This window comes from Furipterus horrens, unplaced genomic scaffold (assembly GCF_987537825.1).
Source record: "Furipterus horrens unplaced genomic scaffold, mFurHor1.1.pri manual_scaffold_9, whole genome shotgun sequence".
Lineage (NCBI taxonomy): Eukaryota > Metazoa > Chordata > Mammalia > Chiroptera > Furipteridae > Furipterus > Furipterus horrens.
The window spans coordinates 33,171,910-33,198,058 of NW_028327179.1; the positions used below are offsets into that span (position 1 = coordinate 33,171,910).

The 26,149-nt window shown below is 36.9% G+C and overlaps 1 protein-coding gene and 1 long non-coding RNA gene across 3 annotated transcripts in view; one reads left to right on the plus strand and one right to left on the minus strand.

Annotated features, from left to right (window-relative positions):
• GATAD1 (GATA zinc finger domain containing 1) overlaps positions 1-26,149 on the minus strand; it is a 484,957-nt gene that overhangs the window by 440,837 nt on the left and 17,971 nt on the right. The window lies entirely within an intron of this gene.
• LOC150001564 (uncharacterized) lies at positions 1,565-25,843 on the plus strand. Its single transcript, XR_016513191.1, has 4 exons — positions 1,565-1,714; positions 5,897-6,058; positions 21,837-21,931; positions 25,363-25,843. It is a non-coding gene; the product is annotated as an uncharacterized LOC150001564 (long non-coding RNA).

Consider the following 26,149-nt stretch of genomic DNA (forward strand, 5'->3'; position numbering starts at 1 on the left):
GTCCAACAAACCATTCTCATTATGTTAACAATGGCTTGACTTTTTCTGGACTGACCTCATATAGTATTGTTACAGCTTCTAACTTTTATGCATAACTTGTTCATGAAGGAAAATAACGTATCCCTATTACCACAAAATTTTAACTGCTAATGAGAGTCTGAGTATACACAAGAAGAATCTAGTATTGTAGTTTCTAAGAGCCTGTACTTCAGAGCACAGATAAGTAGTTCTGTATGGTGCTCTTCCAAAGGTCAACTTTATGATCTTAGGGAAGCCTCCAATTCCACTGTTGTAACAAGGTAGAACATAGTTTCTGCTGCATGGGGTTGCTTAAAGATTAAATGAGATCATCCATGGAAAACACTAACACAATGTCTGGCCTATAGCCAAGATATTATAAATGAATAAATGTTAGCTATTACTGTTTCTGCAATCATTTATGACTTCCAGATGTAGTAAGGCTTTTGAAGTGTCTTATAAAATTTGAGTTCTCCTCGGTGCTATCCTGGCTCTTATTTTTTTGCACGCTGAAGATGCTGGTTCTTAAGAATTGTTGTTTCTACCTTAGTTAGGTTACCTGGATGGGATCTGTATAACAATTTAAAAAATTAATTGTGTGTTTAATTCCTGGGATAGTAGTACATAAACATTCAATAGGTGTGAGCATGCTAGTTTTTTTCCTCTTCCTTTTTCTTCAGAGGATATTATGCCATTAAGATAATAAAGTTGGGACAATGGGACTCAATGAGGGTAAGGTCAAATTGTGTTCATTTCCCATTCTAACAGCCATTTTCTTTTCCAAAGTTGTTTAACTATGGCCTATCATGTGCATATTTCTTACAAATACTAACATATTGACATCAGATACCTAAATATTGATGCTAATAAAGGCTAAAACAGTTTTATTGTGCTAAGTGAAGTAAGTCAGGCAATGAAAGACAAATACCATATGATTTCACTTATAACTGGAACACAATATAAGGAACAAAATAAACTAATGAGCAAAATTGAATCAGAGGCTCAAAAACAAAGAACAGACTGATAGCTGTAAGAGGGGCGAGGGAGATTGGGGACTGGTTGAAAGAAGGTGAAGGGACTAGACAAAAAGGAGACGCATATATGCTTTGCCCATGATATGAACAACGGTGTGGGGACTGACTGAGGGAAGAGGGACGCTGGAGGGAGGAGGGCAAGGAGGAAAAATTGGGACAACTGTAATAACATAAACCATGAAAAGAAATATTTTTAAAGCCTGATCTTATTGATTGAATGATTCTGAATCCTACTAGAATACACTGTTATATCTTCCTGAACGTATTTGGACAGTGGTGTTTTGTTTTTGTTTTAAAAAGAATTGGAAAGCAGGAACAAAATTATTTTTGTTGTTAGCAACGTAATATTTAATATTACACCATTTCTATTAAAAGATTGTTCATTGAAGATGAGTTGTTCCACAGATACATAATTCAATACTTTTTTCTGAGGTTTTAAATATCAGAAGTTCTGCCACACTCCTTTTCCATGCTTGACAAATGAGGTGCCTTCATTTGCTGTTTCCGGACGGGAGTGTTCTCAGGATGAAAGCACCGCAGCCGCCATCTTTACTGTGCAGCTGGATGACTACTTGGGCGGCAAACCAGTGCAGAATAGAGAACTTCAAGGATATGAGTCTACTGATTTTGTTGGCTATTTCAAAGGAGGTTTGAAATACAGGGTAAGCTGTTCTCTCAAACAGTTTTTGTTATGACCACCTTTCTCTTTCTGTCTTCATTAGAATAAAAGTACAATATTTTTTAAACGATTCTTTCTTTTTAAATTTTTTATTTCTCCTCACCCAAGGATGTGCTTACTTATTTGTTTATTTATTTTAAAGAGAGAAGGGAGGGAGGGAGGAAAGAGAAACATTGATTTGCAAGAGAAATATTGATCAGTTGTCTCTTGTAGGCACCCCAAGTGGTGACTGAACCCGAAACCTAGGCGTGTTCCCTGCCCAGGAATTGAACCTGTGACCTTTTGGTTTGCAGGATGATGTCCAACCAACCGAGCCCCACTGGTCAGGGTGAGGGCAGAGTTTTTGGGGTTTTTTTGTTTTAATCTGTTTTGTTCACTGATATGTCACCAGTACCTGCTGGACACATAGTAAGTGCTCAATAAATGTTTGTGAAATGTGTAGTGGCAATATGTGAGCTTTGATTACATTTAATATGTTGACTTTTAAGAACATTAAGAGCCTTCAGCTATGTTGTCACAAATAATTATTGAAGTAAAATTACTTCAATCATTAAAATTGATAAATTGGGTATCAACAGTTTTTGTTTTTGATATTCAGAAGAATCGCTGACTTTGCTGCAAATAATCCATGATGTGGGAATCTCAGTTGTTCCAGAATATCTTAATATAGTATTTATAACAGTTATAACTTCCGTTAATACAAAGAACTATGCACACATTTCCCATATAGTGTGGTTTGATGTTGGAAATGATACAAATGAAACCATTGAGTTGATTATGTGTGGTTCAGCCTCATAAATTCAGATGCACATACACCGGCATGAACACACAGAGTTTATGTGTATTTGGCTTTATTTTTAAAAATTAAAGAAAAAAACAAAGTGTTAAGTAGTTCTGCCCCTGTAAGTCAATTTTCAGTAAAAGATAGCTTTGTGGGGGAACTCTCTCAGTGACCTTTGCAGACTGGCCATCCTTCACCACCCCTCTGTCCCTGGAGGGTTCAGATAAAGACTGAGGAATACCCTTCCTAGACTAACATTTTAGAAACACTCCTTTTCAAAATCAAACATGCTTCAATAGGTATTCTGCAGAGCCTAGCACTGCCCCTTCAAGCATGTTAGCCTAGTGAAGACCTAAGACCTCAGAGCTGAACTAGAATTCTGAATATACACTAAATTTGCCTACTACAGTGCCAGGGTTTATTTTTACTCTTACTTGGTTAGAGACTTAGTTGAATATTTTGTGATGCCATTGAGATAAGGACAAAATACTATCAAGTTCTCCTATCTCTTGGAATCATTTTTCCACTCTAGGATATCAGTCAACCTAAATATGGAACTATTACCTCTCATTTTATTTAATTTACATGAATTCCTACAGTTTATGTCACATGATTGTAAAACCTCCTCTGTGTCAGTGAACCCAACATTTTGAAAAAGCTGGGTGTTACGATTACTAGAAGCATGTGCTATGTCATCAGACTGGTTATGGACCCCTTTCTTCCACATAATTACTGGTTTGCCTCAGGTCAAGTATGTAAGCTTTCTGTGCTCAGTTTTCTCAAATGTGCAGTGAGTATAACAACAGGTTCTTCATATAAGTGTCATAAGGGTTAAGGATTGACTTAAATAATAAAATAACTGTATAGCGCATTCTCAATCAATAGGAAGTTACGTTATTAGTAATCCTTATGGCTATTTGCAAGACCTCTGAAATCAAACTTCTGAATACATATTTAAAATTGGATATGATAAAAGTAATTTTATAGTTATTGGATAATTATTTTCTAATTATCAACATTAAAGCCACTGTGAATCAGCATTTTTTAAGAAAGAGGATATTTGCAAATGGAGGTCAAATTTATCAGCAACAAAAATCAGTTCACTATCTTATCATTAGTGACCTTGAGCAGATGAGGTGTTGCAGTTGCAACAATACTTGATAGGAAATGTAGAAGCAAAGATAATTTACCACCCAGCATAGCAAAGACTGTTATACTTAATTCCACGCTTATAGGATTGCGCTAAGCACGTCATGAACATCATCTCATTTAATCTAAACAACAGCTGTGTGGTGCAGTTTCTGTCATCATCCTATTAAAATAAGTAAAGGGAAGCTTAGAGAGACTGTAGCTTTGCCAAGGCCTAATAGCTAGTATGTGAGTGAGTGGCCAACTGACTCCTGTACCTAAGCTGGTAATCATTATACTGGGACGCTCTCAACGTAAAGAAATGGTTAAAATGTCAGGACAATTTTTTTGTGTCTATTTGAAATAGAAGAAAACTTGGCCAAGCCTACCCTTACTAAGTCAGCAACAACCATATGTAGTTGTCATATGTGATGTAAAGATTCAGGCAGAAACATTAAGACCATCTTCTCCTATCATTTCATTGACCTGAGGTTTTTCCTCTGTGAGGCATTTCAGGAGTTGAGAGGGATGATAAAGGACCATTACCTACCACTGCTCCCTCATGTTCAATCTCCAGTTAATCACAGCTTTTCCACACTCAAGGAGACCCAGCCCTTGGCAGCCATCTGACATCTGTCAACCAGGAAAAGTGTAGTTTTCGTGTCACAGGTTTAGAGGAACTTGTTGAAGGTAAACGCCCACCTTGTTTTCATTCTGTGGAGTAGATAGAGGCAGGGAGTTTCTAGGGTCGATTCAAACAATATTAAAAGAACTACTTACTATCTGATACAGACATGTATCAAACTTAGTTTTTCTTTTTTGCATTTTTGGCATCAAAGAGACAAAATTAGTTTTTCAGGTACTGTTAAAAGTTCTGTTGGTTCACTATATGAAATTAACCTAAATGTTGTATATGCATACTCAGTCTAGTCTATGGTTTATAACTCTTTCAGATTACACTGTTCTTATACTACTTTTCATTAGATCACAATGTACTTATTGAAAAAAATGGAAATGGCTAAGAACAGTGTATATATGATGATAACTTATATGCATTTTTATTATATAATTGTTTAGTCAAAAAATATGGCAATCTTTGTACAATTATAAAATGGAAAATTATTATATATTTCTTAAAATTTTTGGTTATAATTGTCCTGAAGTCATCTAGCCCATACTAACAAAATTGTTCTATTCATGAGGGCCTTTTCCTGGAGAATGGGAAAAATTTAAAGTCAATGGAAATATAAAGAATGTGTTAAGGATTATATATGCAGCTAAACCTTTTTTTTTTTTTTTGATTCTCTGTATATGTTTATATAATAAATTTAAAAGTTGGATTATTTTATAGGTTTCTTATACTGCTAATTTTTTTACCACATCATAGAAGACTTCTGATCAATAAATAATACATTTATTTATACTGAATCTTTATTATGTACATTACCTCATAATTAATTGTGAAAATAAGTTTATTGTTTCTAACAGGAAAAAATGATAAAAGCTGATTTCAAATAATGCAAGAAGATGTACTTGATGCAGTTAGTATCTTTTTCAGCATTTCTTAATTCAGTGTGGTTGTATTTTATTTTGTTTTGGGTTGGGGATGTGCAACCAAGATCTTCATCTCTCCTTATGTAGACTATAAATACCTTGCACTGGCATATTTAGTAAACTCTTTCTACCGAAGAATAGATAAATAAGACAGGTGATTCTTTAAAATGTAAAAACAAGCACCATAAATAGAAGCAGCCCATTATCTGGCCAGCACTTAACTCCCTTCTGTGTCCTAACGCTGTGACGGTGGGCACTCTGAGGGGCCTCATTCCCTGGGTGCTCCTCATCCGTGCTTGTTACCTCTGGCTCCTCCAACCTCCTGTTGCCTTTTTCCTTGAAATCCTTGTCTACCTTTGTGCTCTATGACTTGAGAATAATTAGTTCCCAAAAGACAAGAACTACGGCTTCTTTTTGTTTATGTACCAGGTTTTATATGCTGACACTTCTCAGCAAATATTTGCAGTTATTAAATTGAATGTTGGGATAGGAAGGACAAAGAACCTAATTTTTTATTTTTGAAAAGCCTGTTGATTTGCCAAGGCATTCTCTTCTTCCTATTTAATTTTTCACATGCACTGAGGTGGCTTTTTTCTTGGCTTGACAGACCATTTGGGCACAACTACCTTTGCTTTTATACATGACTGTGTCTGGTTAGAAGCGTCACAGGTTTTGTTTTTTTCTGTCCCCTCCCATGATCAGGTTGGAGGTGTAGCATCTGGACTCAATCATGTTATCACCAATGACCTGACTGCCCGGAGGCTCCTGCACGTGAAGGGTCGGAGAGTGGTCAGGGCCATAGAAGTTCCCCTGAGCTGGCACAGTTTCAACAAGGGGGACTGCTTCATCGTTGACCTTGGCACTGTAAGTTTCATATGAACATGCAGACATCAAAAGAAAAGTAAATTGTCTTCAGATCAAATCTGATATTTGTATCAAGGAAAATAATCACTTTTTCTACATACTGAAAAGAGGTCTTGTTTATGTGAGATGCAATTGTATCATATGAGTAATTGGCTGGTATTTAAATGACACGAAGTGGGACTTCAAAGTTTTTATTTTCTTTGATGGGTTTGGAATGGTATAGTGATTTAGTTCTTCCTACCATAGAACAGAAATTGAATAATTTTTTCACGTATTTCCCCTCCTCTCTGAACAGAGCTTCCTCTAATTATTTTTGTCTCTAATTGTGTGGGAAAACATTACTTGAGGGGAAAATTGGCTTTCTCCACAGAACAAAGGTTCTAGAATTTTAAATGGACACAGTATGAGTCTAAGCAGTCTGCCTGAAGAGTTCTGGGCCATTTCCCTTACACACACACACACACACAGACACACACACACCATGCTACTTTACATTTTTTACTTATGTTGGGTTATTGGAAGAATAGGCACAAGTCCAAATATCAGTTATCATTTTAACGGGATGGGCAATGGTATCTCTTCTTCCAGAAAAAGAGGTATACTTATAAATTATTATTATTGTGACAAAGAAGTATTATTCCGAGGTTTTGTGCTAGACTCTAGTAGGTAGACTGTAAGTTGTGTCTTTATAACTTTGTAAGGTCCTAAAACTAGAAAGAAAGGGCATTTCCTGTCACTGGAAATTCATGTGCAAAGGCACAGAAGGCAGGAAAGTGCAGGGCCTTCTCCTTTTCTTCATGATTATTGTTCTCATCACACTTCAGATGTCTGCATTTGAAGTGTCATCCTTGACATTTCTGGACTGAGCGTCCCACAGAGCCTTGATCTGACCTGTATTGTTTCAGTTAAGCATGAGGCTTGGACAGGCTCAACGTTGCACAGTCAGTAAACGGTGAAGCCAGGATTAGACCCTAGGTCCAGTGTGCTGATTCCCACCAGAACATTTTATTTTATTGCCTCTTCTTGGACACTACACTGGGGGAGAGCAGCAGACAGAGGCCAAAAGAGTTTATTTTATAGGCATAGAGAAGGGACACTAAGGGTTTTGAAAGAGAGGCTACACAAAATTCTGTTTAAGCATTATTAATTTAGCAACAGCACAGAGATTAAATGTGCTTAAGTTATAAATGGTTTGGAAAATGACCCCAAGCTATAAGCTTCATTGCATTCCCTAATTTAGAGTACACCTATAGTTTTATTACCACTGATATGTAATTCAGCTGTCTTGGATCACACCAGCTTATGTGTATAGTGCAGATCATGATATGCCCAAAGTATAATTCTCAGTGTCACACTTAGACATCTGCACCCACAATGGCAGTACTCTTGCCCTACATCTCAGAAGTTAATGAAAAAAAGTCCTTTTCCACTTCAAATGCTAACCCATTCCCTTAACCAGTCTTGACTACTGACCGCTCAGATCAAGGCAGAAAACAAATACTGTTTCATCCCTCCATTCCCCTGCCACCAAAACCACAATTTAAACAGACAGATGACCACATGGTGTCCATCAGGCCACACAGTCCCAGAAACAGTGAGTCCAGAAACACTCAGAGTCTTTCAAAGCCTATGCACAATCATTAATTGTCTAAACTTTCATCTCAAACACTTAACATTTAGAGCCTTTTATCCCCCTTTTAAAGTACTTTTACATATAAGATGGTATTTTTTTATAGAAAAAGGGGACCTCATTTTTCATTCAACTTTACTAGTTTCAGGTTCTTACCTGTAAAAGTTGAGTATTTGATTAGATGATCTCTAGGGCCCCTGAATGAGAGATGCTTCCCACTGACAATGTAATTTATCACTACCATCACTTAAAAATATTATTTCTTTTTTAAAAAAACACTTGTTGATAAGGTAATTGCTCTATAAATGTAACAGTCTCTTTATCATGAATAGTGTTGAATTCAACTTTTCAGCTATCTACTCTTTGATCTTGAGCAAGGCTTTAATCTCTTAGAGCTTTAACTTCTTTATTTTTTTTTTATCTTGACTCTGGTTTCTAATGGCATTTTAAACCTTAACTGGCTGTGACTCAGTCTCATCTGACACCCAGTCATATCTGGTAATGGCAGTTATCATACCAGTTTCACAAGAGGAAAAAAAAAGCCGTAGAAGGTGTGAGCAAGTCACTTGCACTGATGCAGGTTGAGTGGTGACCTGGGATACCATCTGGGTTTTTCTTCTTCTAGTTCACATCCTTTTCACTACACCAAGTGAACTTGGTAGTATATAGGATGCTATGGCTCCCTAAAAAAACATCTTGTAACAGTTTCAGAATCTGCTGAATCAGAATTGAGTATGTCTAATCTGGCTTAGAATTCACTGAAAGTAGTACTATTAATGAAATCATTTATTTTGTTGAACAAGTATTAATTGAATTTCCACATGGGCTAATAGTTGGGTGTTGTGGTAGGTTGTTCTTCTAGTAATGTATGCTCTCTTCCCATAGGTAAGGCTGGCCAATGGGTGTACAACCCACAAATCCAGCTCATAAAAAAGGGACAAACTCTCTATTATAAGGTTCAAGAACCTTCATCTGTTTAATAGTAAATTATCCTTATTTAATGTAGTTAATTATCCTTAATAACTTTCAAGTTGTCTCCTACTCATACCTAGTTAGAGACATTTGGAATGGTTTTGTTGTAGAGCTTGAGTTTGATGAACTCTTCTGTTGTGAAAGTTCCCTGCACTCCAAAGGGATACCCCAGTAGGAATCAAGCCCTGGATGACTAAGTACACTGGAACAAATATCACATGATCTGTCTTTATATGAACTAACCTTTAACTGGTTGGTATATTGCCAAAAGTTACTAATTGATGATAAGATCTTGGAGATGATAAGATCTTGGAGTTACTTTAGTGATTTTATTTTTGAGGTGTGTCAGAATAAGCAAAGAAGGTATAGAACCAAAATTTTCTCTACCATAATATTTTAATTTGAGTTCATTGTTTTGACCACTTTCTGTATTAGGCTACACAAAAGGAAATCAATACAGGTTTCTTCGTACTTGTTTGATTACCCAGGTATGAAAAAGGCAGATTAGACGTAGCTGTCTCCCAACGAAGGCCAACTGGCCAGCACTAAGGTTATTGATTGAACATAAATCCTATATCTTGATTGTGTTTGCAGAAGGTCAGCTTTTTTGATAATTAACTATTACTAATATGATATGACAAATGCCTTGAAAATATTTACTATGATAGGATTTGAGACTACAGTAAATACCCACAGAACATGACAATATATATAACCTTCTCAACCTAGAGCATAAGATTATAAAATTATCTGTTTAATCATTTTGAAAATTGTCTGCATTTTAGAGGATAATTTGGATAAATTGACTTATATTTAGTATGTATTCAGAAAATAATATGAAACATGATTAGATGTCATCAATTCAGAATTTACTGAGTCTTTGGAAAATGCTTTTGAACCATATGTTTTGATGTTGACGAATTTATACATCTCTATTTCTCCACTATTTTTAAAGATATGGGGTATTTGTAGACATTGATAAAATCAGATGTAAATATATTACAACAAAACATCCATAACTCCAGAATGTCAGTGAATGATAATGACAAAAAGGCCATATTCTCAAAGTTTGGCATCTGGAGTTAACTCCTTTAGAAATAGATGCCCAGGTCAGCCACTAGTGGAAAATTAGATTTCACAGAGCGGTGAGTTCTGCGTATTGTTTCCTTGTTAACTTGTTTGGTCAGTTATGTAGCTTTGCCCTACTCCACTTGCTATTTATAATCTACAACCTCCTCCTCTCTCACTGTTCAGTCATGCAGCCTCCACTTCCTCATTTCCCAGTTAGCCTGCAACCCATGTCTTTGACTTTCACTCCCACTAGTTGTTTGAAACTGTTCTGTCTGAGGGCATGATGCCTTCTGATAAATCCAGTGATATTCTGATCATTATCCACTTGTCCCCTGTGCTGCCATTGACACACTTGATTACTCCCTTCTCTGTCAGCCTCACTTCTCCCATAGCTCTAATCCTCCCCTCCCTTTCAAGCCACTCTTTCTCATTCTTCTCAGCATGGTCTGCTCACCCCCTCAAGATTTTTGTTTGTCTTTTTTTTTTCCTCCAGGATTTCACTTGGATCATTGTCTGTTCTTCATGCATTCTTCCTGAGCAAACTTATCTTTCCCCAAAGTTTCAACTACTCACCCACTGGTAAATCTCACATTTATAGTGTGGTGATGACCTCTCCCCTAAGCTCTATGCCAGTACTTCTGACTACCTCCCAGATACTTCAACTCATGTGCATCATGGGAACCTCAAATGTGGCAAGTCTAAAAATGGAACTCATCAACTTCACCCTCTCATTACAAAATGACTTCTCTTTATTGTCCTTGTCTTGCGAATAGGGCCACCACTCATTCAGACTCTCAAACCCCGAATCCAAAGTCATGCTGACAACTTCTCCCAAATGCTACATGTGCAGTCAGTGAATCACTGTGCCTAGTCTAGTCTACTTCCTAAGCGTCTCTGGAGTCCGTCCTGTCCTCTCGGTCACCATGATACCCTGTGCACGGCATTTTCCAAGTTGTCATGATTTTGCTTTTGTGCACATTGTTTCTTTGCCTAGAATACTCTCCCCATCTGCTCACCTTTCTCCAGCAAGCATCCATATCATCTCATCCTTAAATTTCCAACTCATGTAGTGACTTCTTTACGATGTATTCCCTGACCGGCTCCTCTTCTCCTTCCACTGTGCCATGTCACATCCCTATAGAGTTAGGCACACCTTATCTTAACTTCCCTATCACCTTGCAGAGACTTGCCTCTAACACTTTTTACATTGACTATCCATTCACTTACTAACCTCACTTACTCACTTTGTTCCTAATATGTGGCCCAGAACTTAATATCACTCAACAAATGTTTCAACAGATAGATGGCCGTCCAACAAAGCATACAGTCTCATATAGTCCTGTGCATAAAGGTGTAAGTTTTTTTCATCTATAACTCAAGGTGACTTTACTGTCAGGCTTCTAATTCCACAGGAAGGTTTATAATAAAATAATCTTGCCTCATTAAGATGAAGTTTGTTTACCAATTAAAGCAATTCAAACTCACCCAACCCGTTTCCTTTTCTATCACTCAGGTTGGAATACATGTCTGATTTTACGACCTGGGCATGAGGGGTCGCGTTGAGAATGGAAGTGTGAATCTGGTTTGCAGTCTTCAGTCCTCACTCCTAAGTTTTGAGGCAGAGCCATTTTATTATTTCTGAGCTTTGGGCTTTGGCCTCTGTCCCAAGATATTTGTTGGAAAATATGCATGGCCTCGAGAGAGCCTGAGACTTGGGTGCCCCGAAAACTCCATGGAGGGGGACATTTTCTGGACTTAAAACAGACACAGTTGCCCAAAGGGGTCGCACCTAAGCTCAGAGTGGTCGGGGGAAATCCAAGATGCGGGGCGGGGCAGGGGTAGGAAGCACCTCTTTGGAGGAAAACAGCTCGAGGGAGGAGAAAACGAAGACCAGAATCAGAAAAAGGGGGTCCTGCAGAGGGGCACCCCTGTCTGGGAGGTACACGCAAGACGTGAAGAGGTTTTGTTTGACTCCATTCAGAATTCGTTCTGCCCATTTCTCGGATGGGAAGACTGAGAAATGGAGACCCCACCCGTCCCCTCTTCTCCCCGACTTCCAGCCCAGCCCCCTTACCTGAGCGCCGCTGCCCTGCGATCCCCTCGGCCAAAGCGGTAGCTGTGCAGAGCCCCCTGGATGTCCTCGTGGATCAGCTCCGCCTGCCAATCACGCCGTCAGGCCACGCCCCCCCCCCCCCCCCCCCCCCCGCTGCCGGCCCCAGGCCGCGCGCAGGACGGATTCCTGGGTTCGGTTCCCGACCACGTCCAGTCATCTTTCACGCAGGTGGACCCACGCAGGTTCACGCCCTAGACTCACACCTTCGCCTTAAATCTGTCCCTGACCTAGGCCACGCCCCCACCCACGAGGCCCCGTTCCTGTGGCTCCCTACCCCTAGGCCACATGCATCCCCATCTCAGTTCTGGCTGTCTTCCAGGCCCTGTCTCCGCCCGAGCCCTTGACCCTGAGTCCAACCTGCCCTCGAAACCCCCTCCCTTAAAAAAAAAAAAAAAAAAAAAAAAAAAAAGAAAATATGCATGGCCTCACTTTGCTCTTCTGTTCTGCCCATATATCTACTACAAGACCCTTTCTGGTCTGTCAGCCACGCTCCTACCCACATCCCTCCCCCTCCCAGCTCAGGAATTCTGCTTCAATTTTCCCACACCACCCTGACATTGTAGGGGCATTGTAGCCACATTGCTCCAACTGCCTAGACACTGCCCACTGTCATTTCTGGTCTAATGCTCAGGATCATGGATGAATATATGACAAATATATTGAAAGGAAAGTATACTGAGCTCTTTTCAAAGATTTGTTGTCCCTGATCAATTTCGTGGCTCTCCTGTAATCTCCTACCATTCTATTCTTGGGCCTGACAAACAAGTCTTACACTATTTCACACTGTCACCTACTCTGTGGGTCCTGCCATACACTCCAGCCCTAAGGCCAAGACTGGTTCTTGATATGCAAAATCAACTTTCTAGACTGAATTCTCACTCTTCTTTAACAAAATCAAGATTCTTGTAAATTAAAGCAACGTTGATTTTTAGACTTTTATCTCTGCTATTACTTAAAAATTCTTATTTTAAAACTAAAAACTGAGCAAAAAATTTGCCCTCACCCCTAGGCAGTGCATTCCACGAGGTTTATGAGGGGAGAGCATGAGGTAACAGGAAATAATAATGGAGAAGATAAACCTAATCTTAAATCTCTAAAAACTTACCTTCAATGAAAGTAGGGATGAATGACCGTTATTGGGTACTTAGCATGTGCTGGGCTCAGGGAGTCTAAGGATGAAAATCAGATAGCCTTTGACCTCCAGGTGCTGTCAATGGTGAGAGATACACCTGCACAAGTCAGAGTATTTCACATTAGAGTCATTTGAAAGTTTCTAAAATACTGATACTTGTGATTTGATCTTTAGGATTCTGATTTTTAAAACTTTGGGATGGGACTTTGGTGTAAGTACTTTTAAAGGCCCACCCACAGGTTATTATAATGTACAGCAAACGTTGAGAACCACTTTAAAATGGGAATGTCTACCGGTCCCGGAACCTTTAGAGATTATATGCTTGGAGAACCAATGAGTCAGTTAAAAATAGTTGGGCAACAACTTATGTGGCTTGCAGAATCGGTTTTTGATAAACTATGATGATAAAACTTTTTGAGTATGCCAAATACTTTGACTTGTAGAGAGAACATCATTTCATCTACTCTCACTGTCACTACAAAAAAGAAGCCTCCAAGTTGTCCCCTGGTCCCAGTAAGTGACATTACTACCAGCAGCTAAACTGAAATTGTCCTAGTCCTTCCCCTTTCCCTGTCCTCCAGTCCACATCCAAAGAGCATTGCTGATCAGTTCTGTAGGCTTTTGCCTACTAAATATCCTTCCGTTCTTCTCTTCCTCTCCATCATCACTGCTCTGCCTTCCTTCACATACAGTTGCTTCCTTTCTGGTCACCAAGCCCGCAGTGGCCCTGCATACTCACTCTGTTCATCTTCCATCCTTTCATCAGAGGTGTTTTAAAAAAAATACATAAATGCCATTGAGGAATACTGAGTTGGTTTGGCTTTCAACAACAATAGTACAGAACATAAATTACTATTTGTTTATCCAAAAGAAAAAAAAATGTTTTATAATTTTAAAATAAAAAATGTATTACTGGAGGTATCACATAAGTCAGTATTATTTTTTAAGCTATGTTTAGAAAACTTGCAGTCTAGAGGGGTATCTGAGTGAATTTCCATATTTGGTTAATTAGATCTAAAGGAAAACAAAAATAAAGGCAATAGAGGCAAGGAAGAGGACAACGTGTGGTCCCCTTTCTCCTTTTAAAAAATTTTAGATGTAGTTAGAATAAGTAACTCAAGAAAAAAGGGTGGCTAGCCTATGGTGACTTCTTTGCACATGTTATGAGTCACATTGGCCGTTTGGAGTGTTGTTTTAAACTCAGCTTCCAAAATCTTGCTTCCCTTAAAAGGCATCACTTGTTTTATTTCTGCTCTTATTTTCTGTCCCCTAAATGAGGTTTGACTCCACTTTGATGTTTTACTCGTTGATCCTGACTACGTAGTTTACAGGAAATTTTAGAAAACTCTAGTTTGCCCCCTGTGTGGCTGCTTATGTAAATATCACTCACTTGCTTTTATTTCTTATTGTAGTGGACCAAATTAATTGCCAGCAACAGATTGTCTTTATGCCCTATTTCTTCCTTTTCTAAGTATCCAGAGCATTTTTGTTTCCTTTAAGAGTTTGTGTATCATGAGTTAACTATAGTTCAACAAACTTCTACTAGACAGTGTTCATGGGCTCCATGTACATCAGCAAATTTAAGCCAAAATTTAAATGAACTTCATTTTGAATTGAATGGACACTTCCATATTTACAGGGAGTTTTTATGACTCTTCTCCAAAGAAAAACCACATTTAGCACTGAATTGTTAAAGTCTTTAGAATCATAAATAGTTGCCTCTGATGCCATGTTTGCATTACAGTTTTCCTTGTATAGTGTACTTACATCAGTTTTATGAAAGGCATTTCTTCTAAATCCCCATAAAGTGTTATAAATAAAACAATTTAAATTATAATGAGCCCTGGCTAGTGTGGCTCAGTGGATTGAGCACAGGCCTACAAATCAAAAAGGTAATCAGTTCAATTCCTGGTCAGGGCGCATGCCCAGATTGCAGGCCAGGTCCCCAGTTGGGGGCGTGTGAGAGGCAACCAACTCCACACCAATGTTTTTCTCCCTCTCTTCTCCCTCCCTTTTTCTCTCCCTATAAATAAGTTAATTAATTAAATTTAAAAATTTATAATGAAAACTTCTTTTGTAGTAATACAGCTCCACCTATCTCATCAATTCAGGTACTTCTTAGCTCCATGAAGAATTTCTTTTTTGCAGCCCATTCCCTGTACGAAACAGGTTAAGCTGAATTATAACAGAAAAATTTTCAAGCTGAATACAAAGTTTCCTTGTGCACAGAGTGGTGAAGTAGTCTTAACCACCTCCCTCTAAATAGAGTAAGGGTTGAGCAGTACAGTCTATTAATAGTGCTACACCCACATATTTTAGCACAATAGAGCGCTGTTAAAATAAGATGCCCTAAACACATTATCCACACATGGTGAAATAGAAATTGCTCACATTTAATGAGTTGCTAAAATTCTGTTTAAGATTTTAAAGCGCATTTAAAGGTGCTACTGCCATAATTGAATGAACCATATCTGCATAAAAACTCACTAATATGGAATGAAAAGGGTGTTTTAATTAATATGACTGTTTAAACAGTTCTGGCTTTTAGCAGTTAATAATTTGAATTCATATTTTATTGCATTTCTTGTCTGAATTAACCATTGAAAATTAAGTTATTAAATAAGATGTCACTTTTATAGAAATAGCAGCACAGAATTAGGTGAAAATAATAAGAGTAAACATAACACAAAGCATTCATTTTTGTGCTCAGTAGGAAAAGTTTTGTAACACTTTCTTTAGTGATTTAGTCATCTTTGAGTTGAAAGGAAAACTTCACTTAAAAGTTTTATTATTTTTATGAATATTTCTTAGATCTGTTTCTGTTATTTTAAAGGTAGAAACTGGTCTCTAAGCAATGGTGAGGAACATTTACTGTAATTAAATTTATCTGTGAATTGATACTGCACATAAAAATTCCCATCGCAAAGAAATATTGTAGAAAATATGTTGGGATCCATACAATATTATAAATTCTACATTAAATAATAATTATGTTTGTCAGATTATTATTACCTATAATTCACTTTTAAACATATTTATCAAGCTGCCATAATGCTTTATAGATGCTAATAAAATTTAGTATAATTTTATAATTTCTTTGAAGTAGATAAGAGGTCATTATACAACTAAGGCTGGGAGAACAAACATCTGTTAGATTATTATAGAGCAAGTCAGTAATGAAAGTTGCTAACAAGTCTGAGAAATCTAGAGAGCTAACTTCTGATCTACTTACTAAATTTCACTATAACATACATATTAGAAATTTGCTTTCTCAAGACTACTGGGAAAAGAATCATTTGCAAAATCACATGGAATGAGCTAGGAAAGGGATCAGCTAAGAGCCTAGATGTACTCAGTAGAGTAGCTTGCCTGGCTGCATTAGATAATTGGATGTTATAGGTGCCCTGTAATTTGTACCGGGTGCTAGGTTCTCAGGGCTACTAGCAGGGGATCTCAGCCTTGGGTGAATGCTAGAATCACCTGAGGATTATTCAATAAACACACCTGAGATTACCTGAGGGTAGGGCTCAGGTATCTGTATTTTCAAAAATCACCTTCCTTCTTAGCTAAAACAATCAGAAAGAAAGAGAGAAAGAGAGAAAGGATGGAAGGAAGGAAGGAAGGAAGGAAGGAAGGAAGGAAGGAAGGAAGGAAGGAAGGAAAAGAAAAAGAGAAAGAAAGAAAGAAAGAAAGAAAGAGAAGGAGGGAGGGAAGGGAAAGGAAAGGAAAGGAAGGAAGGAGGAAAAGAGGGAAAGAGAGGAAGGGAGAAAGGGAGGAAAGAAGGAAGAAAATGGTATCCAAATTGGAAAGGAAGAAGTAAAACTGTCATTATTTGTAGATGACGTGATACTATATAGAGAGAACCCTAAAGACTCTACCAACACACTATTAGAACTGATAAAAAATTCAGTAAAGTAGCAAGGTACGAAATCAATACTCATAAATTAGTTCCATTTTTATGCACCAATAATAAACTAACAAAAGGAGAAATTAAGAAGACAATTCCCATTTACAATTGCATAAAAATACCTACAAATAAATTTAACCAAGAAGTTAAATGACCCATATATAAAAAATTATGACATTGAAGAAAGAAATTAAAAAAGATACAAATAAATGGATGTATATTCCATGCTCATGGATAGGAAGAATTCATATTGTTAAAATGCCAATGCTACCTAAAGCAATTTATACATATTCAATGCAATTCCTATCAGAACCAATGGCACTTTTCATAGAACTAGAACAAATAATTCTAAAATTTATATGAAACCTATAAGACCTTGGATAGCCACAGCAATCTTGAGAAGGAAGAACAAAGTTAGAAGTATCATACTACCTGGTACCAAACTATACTACAAGGCCATAGTAATCAAAAGAGCATAGTACTATCATAGAAACAGAGACAGGTCAATGGAACAGAATAGAGAGCCCAGAAATAAACCCATGCCTATATAGTCAATTAATCAATGACAAAGGAGGCAAGAAAATACAATGTGGTAAAGACAATCTATTCAATAAATGGTGTTCAGGAAACAAGATGGATACAAGCAGAATGATGAGACTAGACCATTTCTTACACCATATTTGAGGATAAGCTCAAAATGGATTAACGACTTAAATGTAAGACCTAAAAACCAACTCCTAGAAGAAAACATAGGTAGTAAACTCTTTGACATTGCTCTTACTAATATTTTTTACATATCTCCTTGAGCAAGGGAAGCAAACAAAAATAAACAAATAGAATTACATCAAACTATAATAAAAAGAATTTGTACAGCAAAGGAAACCATGCACAAAACAAAAAGACACCCTACTGAATGGGAGCAGATATTCACCAATGATATATCCAAAAGGGTTAACATTCACAATTTATTAAAAACTCTTACAACGTAAAACCAGAAAAAGCCAAACAATTTAATTTAAAAAAGGGCATAGGACCTGAATAGACAATCCTCCAAAGAGGACATACAAATGGCTAAAAAACATATGAAAAGGTGCTCAACATCACTAACCATCAGAGAAATGCAAATTAAAACCACAGTGAGCTATTACCTCACACCTGTCAGGATGTCTATCATCAATAAATCAACAAACAAGTGCTGGCGAGGATGTGAAGAAAAGGGAACCTTTGTGCACTGTTGTGGGAATGCAGACTGGTGCAGCCACTGTGGAAAACAGAATGAAGAGTCCTCAAAAAATTAAAAATGGAACTACCTTATGATCTCACTTTTTGGTATTTATTTGAAAAAAACCCAAAACACTAATTTGAAAAGATATATGCCTCCCAGTGTTCACTGCAAGATTATTTACAATAACTGAGATATGGAAGCAACTAATTACTCATCAATAGATGAGTAGATGATGAAGAGGTGGTACATATATATGTATACAATGAACTACTACTCAGCCGTAAAAATAATGAAATCCTACCATTTGCAACAGCATGGATAGACCTAGAGCGTATTATGCTAAGTGACATAAGTCAGGCAGAGAAAGACAAATACCATAACATGATTTCATTTATATGTGGAATCTAAAAATCAAAATAAATGAACAAATAAAACAGAAACAAACTCATAGGTACAGGGAACGAACTGAAGGTTGACAGACGAGAGGGAGGTTAGGGGGCTGAGTGAAAAGGGTGAAGGGAATTAAGAAGCACAAATTGGCAGTTACAAAATAGTCACGGGGATGTAAAATACAGCCTAGGGAATACAGTCAATAATATTGTAATAACTATGTATGGTGCCACAGGTGTACTGGATTTAATGGGAGTGCAGGGATCACTTCATAAGTTATAGAAATGTCTACTATGCTGCACACTTAAAACTAATGTAATGTTGAAAGTAAACTGTAATTGAGAAATATGGTATTCCCTCACTTCTCGTGGGTATTATGTTCTGGACCTGCCAGCGATACGTGAAAATCTGCGAAGTAGGAACCTTACATTTATTTTAGTATTTATATATATTGTAAGGCTTTATAAACCCTTCCCACACACTTATAAACTGTTCCCAGTCCCTTATTAACCTTTCCCACTCCCTTATTAACCTTTTCCACACTTTTATAAACACTACTTATGTTCTTAAACATATTCTACACTCTTAAACCTACATAACTTTAAGAACATACACATACGTTACTGCAAAATCCCACGATATAGCAAAAAATCCATGACAAATAATTAAATATAACATTTTTAAAAATCCCGCAATACAGTGAGGCCGCGATAAGTGAACCGCGTTATAGAGAGGGACTACTGGAAATTTTTTTAAATCGCCTTCCTGTTCCACCACTTGATTTCAATACTTGGTGATTAGGGGTTGACTGATCATTTGGAATCATTTGTCCTCACTCTTTGTAACTGCTAACCTGGTCATGGCATTCAAATTGCTTCCAAATGTGAGCCCAGGTGCCCAGATGTGGAAAAGTTTAGAAAGGAAACAGAAGTGCACAATTCTCTTAAACACAGGAAAGAAATGCCCCTTGACCATGTTGAATAACTAAATCAAATTCAAGGGATTTCAGAACATAGTCGTTCATTTTACTTTTTATGAAGGCTTGTATTCTTAAAACATATACTTTGCTCTTAAAGAGGAATGTGGGATAGTTGAATCAGGAACAGGGTGGGGTGAGGGTGTCCGAGAGACTGTAGCAGGTCTGGGGTTTGAAGTGGTAGCCCCAGGGTCTGGAAGAGAGCCTGCCCCGTTTTCAGAAGCAGTAAATTATTTTTGAATGAAGAAAAGAACTCAGGACTAGAAGTGTCTTGTAATCAGAGAAAAGAGCCAGTCTTTGAACCTTGGGTGTTCTTTTATGTTGCTATTATTAATTTACTTGCTCTTTAAAAAACTGCAAACATAAAGTCACGTGACCAGTCAGTGGCCACCAAGGTCTGTCTCCTTCACACCTAACTATGCTAAGCTCCTCTTCAAAACAGACTAGATGAAATATGTGTGGGAACCTTTTTAAAAATCAAATGTAGTACAAGTATATTATTAGCATTAATTGTCTACATGTCAGTTTATCCTGCTCATTTTCTCTCGTTCATCTCTCTATCCCCAACATCCAGCTCATACTAGGCACCTAATAGTGTGAGTGACATTATTTTTTTAAAAAGGAAAATACACTGACTTTATACTGTGAAAACTGAAAAATCTCTTTCTGCATATACATGACCCTCCCCATGTGTTAAAATTATATATCTTAAAATTTTTTCTTCTACAAACGCAGAAATAGGTATTATGTTTTGGTTTCTATTTGCTTGGACCTATATTATTCTAGGGCTATATTTTATTCTTGATGATAGACCTTGGATAATTTTCTACATCAGTAATGAAACATTTTTTTCTCAAATTTTAACAACTGAAATGTAGTCTGCAGTATCCTTGTGACATTTATATAGCCATATTTCTATTGATGGAAAGTTTTTGTTTTTTTCTTTTTTTTCATATCCCATCTTTGATTGCTATAGAATAGATTCTTAGGAGTGAATTTTCCTGATTCTAAAAGCACATGCAATTTTTCAATATGATGCTAAACTGCACTAAAAAAAAAAAAGACCATGTCAAGTTTATATAACCCACATTGTATGTGTTAATGCCCATTCCCACACTCCAGCAGGCATACGTACTATTAAACTTTTTTCTTATTTTTGTTGAACTACATTTAATGGAGAATGTGGTATTTTATTGCTATTTTACATTTGTATCTGTAAAGCTTCTGAGCACTGTACCTAAGTCTAAAAATACATTTATTTTAATATAAATGTCAGCTAATATAATCTATTTAACTTATATCAGACTGCTGTTTCTTTTTTTTTAATCAGCATCACTTTTATTCCATTATTTTTAAATAGGCTCTGCCTTAACATTTGCAATATACACAGATAGTGTTGTCACAGTCTGCATTCCATTGTGGGTACCCATGACTTCCGAGTTGATTTTTTTTTAATTCATTTATTTATGTTCATTTGTTTTGCTATAATGTTCTCTTTCTATTTCTCTAAATTGTTGTTGAAGTATAACTTTGATATTTAAGTATTTATTTTTTCTGTGTCATAATTTATATAACTATTGTTCTATTATTGAACATTTAGTGTCTTTCCAATGCCTCACATAATAATGAAAACCCTTGTACAATATATGTTCTTTTTTCTTTATGAATAGATTATTAACATAAATTTCAGATACTGGAAAAAGTGCTTACTTTATGATGCTGAGGGCAACAGAATACAAAATGAAGTATAAATTAAGTACTATATAAAATCATGTATACCTAAAATAAATCACTTAAAAATATTTTAGTATTAACTTTATTGGACGGCATAGGAGGGGATTTAATTTAGAGCAGATACTATCCACAGCTTTGCCAACAAATGAACTGCATGGCTGTGGGTCTCTTCACCCGTTTGCAAAATGTGAGAATTAGACAAAATGTTCTCTAAAGTCCTACCTTTTTAAAAAAATGTTATGCTTCTATATTACGGAGTGCTTCCTGTCTTTCCCAGTTAAATACTCATTGATGTGGATGGTAATGAACAAAAACAATTAAAGTTGTATTGTGTATTTTATTATATCTTAGTTCTTTAATATATGTATGACACAGTTGTTCTCAATGAAATGAATTAGCGAATGGTTCCGTGTACTGCAAAAGCAAAATTATGAACTTCTTTAATATTGTATCTATCACATGAAATGTAGTTTATAGTTCTGTAACTTCTGCTTTAAAGGACACTTGAGAAAACATAATGAGAAACCTAAAATTATATATTTACTACAATTTAACATTTCAATCATTGAAAATTAGAAAAGATAAATTTTAATAAGCAGATGAAAACTATTTTCTTTTTCTTTGTCAGGGACGAAATGGTAAAAGATGTGGCGGTTTGGGAGTCCTCTGGTCAGTGGCCGTTCTCCGTTTATTCACCAGGGGGAAACGTATCTAGCATTTCAGGTAACTGAGAAATTGTACATTTTTAAACTATGTTTTACAACTCTCATTCTCTAAAAGCGAGACCATGCCAAATAAAGAAATGAACCAAAAACTTAGCTGTAGTTAGGAGAGGTTGGACATTCTTTAAAGTGCCTGAGCATTGCAGCAGAACTTCATGATTCGGAGATTGAGGTTGAAAGGTATAGTTCTTTTAAGATATGTGGTTCTCATGAGAAAATAGTAACATCAGGACCCACCACAGTTCTAATTCTGTAAGCCCAAGCAGAGGCTCTACTCTCTTGGCTCTCCATAGGTACCCCTTCAGAACCTCTTGGCTGCCTGCGGTGAATAGAAGAGTCATATCCTGCCTACCACGAAGGCCTTAGCTGTCTGATTCTGCTTGCTCTTTCTTCCCTGTCTTTCCTTTTAAGGGTAGTTGTTTTTCATAAAGCATGTGAAGGCCTATCCTGGAGATAATGTTTGAAGGTCAGGAGCTTTAGCTGGGCTGCAGGGATAACACTTCTGTAGAATACTCCTTCCCTTCCCATTTTCTTTTGTCTAGAGTTTCTAAAGCTCCTTCTGGGCTGCAACCTAAACTGCCACACTGCTAAGCCCACCTGGCTGGTCCTGAGTGAATAGGAGGCTCCTAGCGGATGACAGTCCTTGCACTCCCTCAGAACTCTGGCATCTGTACTCTGTCTCAGCTCTGCCTGCTCATTCTCTGCAAGCATTTGCATCACACCACTCCTCAGTTGCTTCGGTACTCATTCAACAGATCCTCACCGAATTTCTTTAGTGCCAGGCCCTATTCTAAGTGCTGGGGATATGTTGGTGAGCAAGATAGGCAAGATCCCTCCCTTATGAAGCTTATGTTCTTGAGGGAAGGAGACAATAAGTAAAACAAGGAAATAAGAGAACTCCAGCTGGTGATTTTTCTGTAAAGAAAATAAAGAAGTATTAGCCTTGTAAAATCAGTTCAGCATTGAACCTAATGCCTATCGAATGCCCTAAAGCAGTTCCTCCCAAGTGTGGGACGTAGATCCCTATGTCGGGTTGCCGGATAAAATATGGGGTGCCCAGTGAATCTTCAATTTTAGGTAAACAAAGAATAATGTTTTAGCATATGAATAACCCATGTAACATTGGTGACATATTTATACTACAAGTGTGTGTGTCTGAAATTCAAATTGAACTGGGCATCCTGTATTATTATTTGCTCAATTTGGCAACCCTGTTCCTGAGACCCTTGCAGGAGCTGTACGAGTTCAAAAATCTTTTCATAATAATACTAATGCACGAGTTGCCACTTTCACTGTGTTGACATTTGCACAGTTGAAGCAAAAAAATCGATGAGTAAAGCTCCTTATATCTTAGGGTAAATCAAGGTAGAAACAATAAACCGTATTCATAAATTATAACAGTAGTCAATGAAAAAGGTTAATGTCCTTTTGACTTAAGATTATGTCCGAAATGAAATGGTAGAAGTTTTTAATTTTATTAGCTCTTGACCTTTGAGTGCAAACCTTTTTTACTATATTGTGTGACCAAATGGGAAGCACACACAAAGTTGTTTCTGCCACATACTCAAGTGCGATGGGTATTTGAAAGGAAAGTCCTGGTGTGCTCGTTTGACTTGGGAGCTGAACCAGCCACTTTTTTCCCCCACAGAACAATGGCTAATGAAAGAATAAGTGGCAACTACGGTTATTTTGACTTAAGTATTTGGTGACGTTTTCTTTAAAAATAAATGAAGGGAGCCCGTTACTTCATAGAGAACAACTGACAATGATAAAATGCAAGCTTTCAAGTGAATATTAGATGATGGAGAAATTTTTTTCTCATGTGAGCTTGATAACTTCTCGATACATAAAGTCTCTTCTGATGAGATGGATAGTGACATTAACAAATATGAATATTTTGATATTGTAAAAGACCATTTGGCCGTGTTTGGGAGTTCTCGATAACTCAGTGAACCAGTATTTTCCAAATATTTAATCTGTAACGTTGCAAAATTATACATACCTAAAAAGTCCATTCGAAGTGCAAAATTATCCAGTGAATTGAATGTGATAGTACAAAAAGTTTGAGTCGACATTGGAGCTAAACTTTTAGAAACTACCACCTGTCAAGTTCTGGTGTGACGTCAAAGAAGAATATTCCAAACTATCTGAAAAGGCCGTTAACATCATTCTTTTCCAGCTACATATCTGTGCAAGAACAGGTTTTCGTCCTATACTACACCCAGGCGGTATATTGCAACAGACTCAATGCATCTGATTATTTCCTGAGGTTAAATCCTAGCAATGCTATTAAGATCAGAAGGTGTGAACATTTCTGTGGCAATTGATGCTTAATGACAATTTTCCTCCTGTAAGAGTTGTACATTTTTAGTCCCCTCAATGGCAGTTTAGGAGACTGTCCACTTCACCACATTTTTTCTTTTATTTTATTAAAAGATTTCTTGCATTTATTTTTGGGGGAGTGGGCGGATAGAAGAGGGAAACATCAATGTGTGAGAGAAATATCAATTGGCTGCCTCTCACACATGCCCCAACTGGGGACCAGGCCTGTAGTCCAGGCATGTTCCCCGATTGGGAATCGAACTGGCAACCTTTCACTCTGTGGGACAATGCCCGACAAGCTGAGCCACGCTGGTCAGAGCCACTTAACCAAATTCCTTTTTTTTTTTTTTTTTTTTAATTATTTCTTTGTTTGTTTATTTATTTACTTTTGGAGAAAGAGAGGGAGAGAAACATCACTGTGTGGTTGCCTCTCACTCGCGCCCCCAACTGGGGACCTGACGTGCAACCTAGTCATGTGCCCTGAGTGGGAATCCAACCAGCAACACTTGGTTCGCAGGCCAATGCTCAGTCCCACCGAGCTTCGCCAAATTCTTAAAGCCAATAAATAATATTCACTTTTAATTTTTGCCAGTCTGATAAGTAAAGGCTTTTATCTTAATTTTCAGTTGTATTTTTAAATTGAACTTTTTTACTTCATTTATTTATTGGCTATTTGAAATTTTTGTGAGTTGGCTGTTTGTTGTTTTTGCTCATATTAACTTATTCTTCTCAGTGATTTGTAAGAACTCTTAATATGTTAACATTAGTTCTTCTCCTGTCATGTCGCCATTCTGGTTTTCCCAGCTTATCATCTGCGTTTTAACTTTGCTTATTATAGTTTGACATAGAGAGTATTTTTCTACATAGAAATTTGAATGTATATGTAGTCAACTTTCTTTTTTAGTTCTTCCTCTCCATTTATATTTAGAAAAAGAATTTCCCCTTCAAAGATAATAACCAACTACATTTTATTCTAATTTTTTCCTTATGATTATGAAAATTTTCTAATATCAACATTAGTGCACTTTCTTGTCTCGCCCCTTTAGCTTTACTATTCTATCAAAAATATTGGCATTTATTTTAAAGATTCCAATTGATTTCTCCCTTCAGGTTTCACTGACATTCCACCAGAGGAGCTGAGACTTGAATACCATAACTGCTTAGCCAGCAACAACTTACAGCATTATGTAAGTTTGTTTCCTATTCATCTACCTCAATAACAGATTAGCTGTGAATTACTATCTTCTCCATATTTAGAGGCTTGCTTGTTTTGGTAAAGTGGGTGAGGGCTACAGTTATTTTCAAGACAAGGCTATTTTTATTTTCTAAATTACTTTATTGGAAATTGATTGGTTATCCAAAATGGTGATAATGTACTTTGACCGTAGTAACTAGGAATGTCACTATTTCATTACGAACTCTCCCAACAATCGGTCCCGGAAATCAAACCCTTTCATCAGTTGGCAAACACTTACAGAGCATCTCTTCGGTGCAGACACTGTGATGAATGTTAGAAAAACAAAGTTAAACAAAGCAGTCGATTATATAGATTAACATTCTCACATGTCAAATATCAAAAATTAAAAAGCTCAGCTTGAGGAAGTCTGTAGACAACAACAAAAGACTTTGTCATTTCCTTTAGCACAAACTTCATGTAAGATCTAAAACCATAAAATTCCTAGCAGTAAAGTCTTTGACATCACTCTTAGAAGTATTTTGGGGGCAAGGAAACAAAAGAAGAAATTAACAAATGGAACTACGTCAAACTAAAACGTTTTTACACAGCAAAGGAAACCACCAACAGAACAAAAAGTCCTACTGAATGGGGGAAGATATTTTACAGTGATACATCTGATAAGTGGTTAATATCCAAAATATATAAGGAATTCATACAACT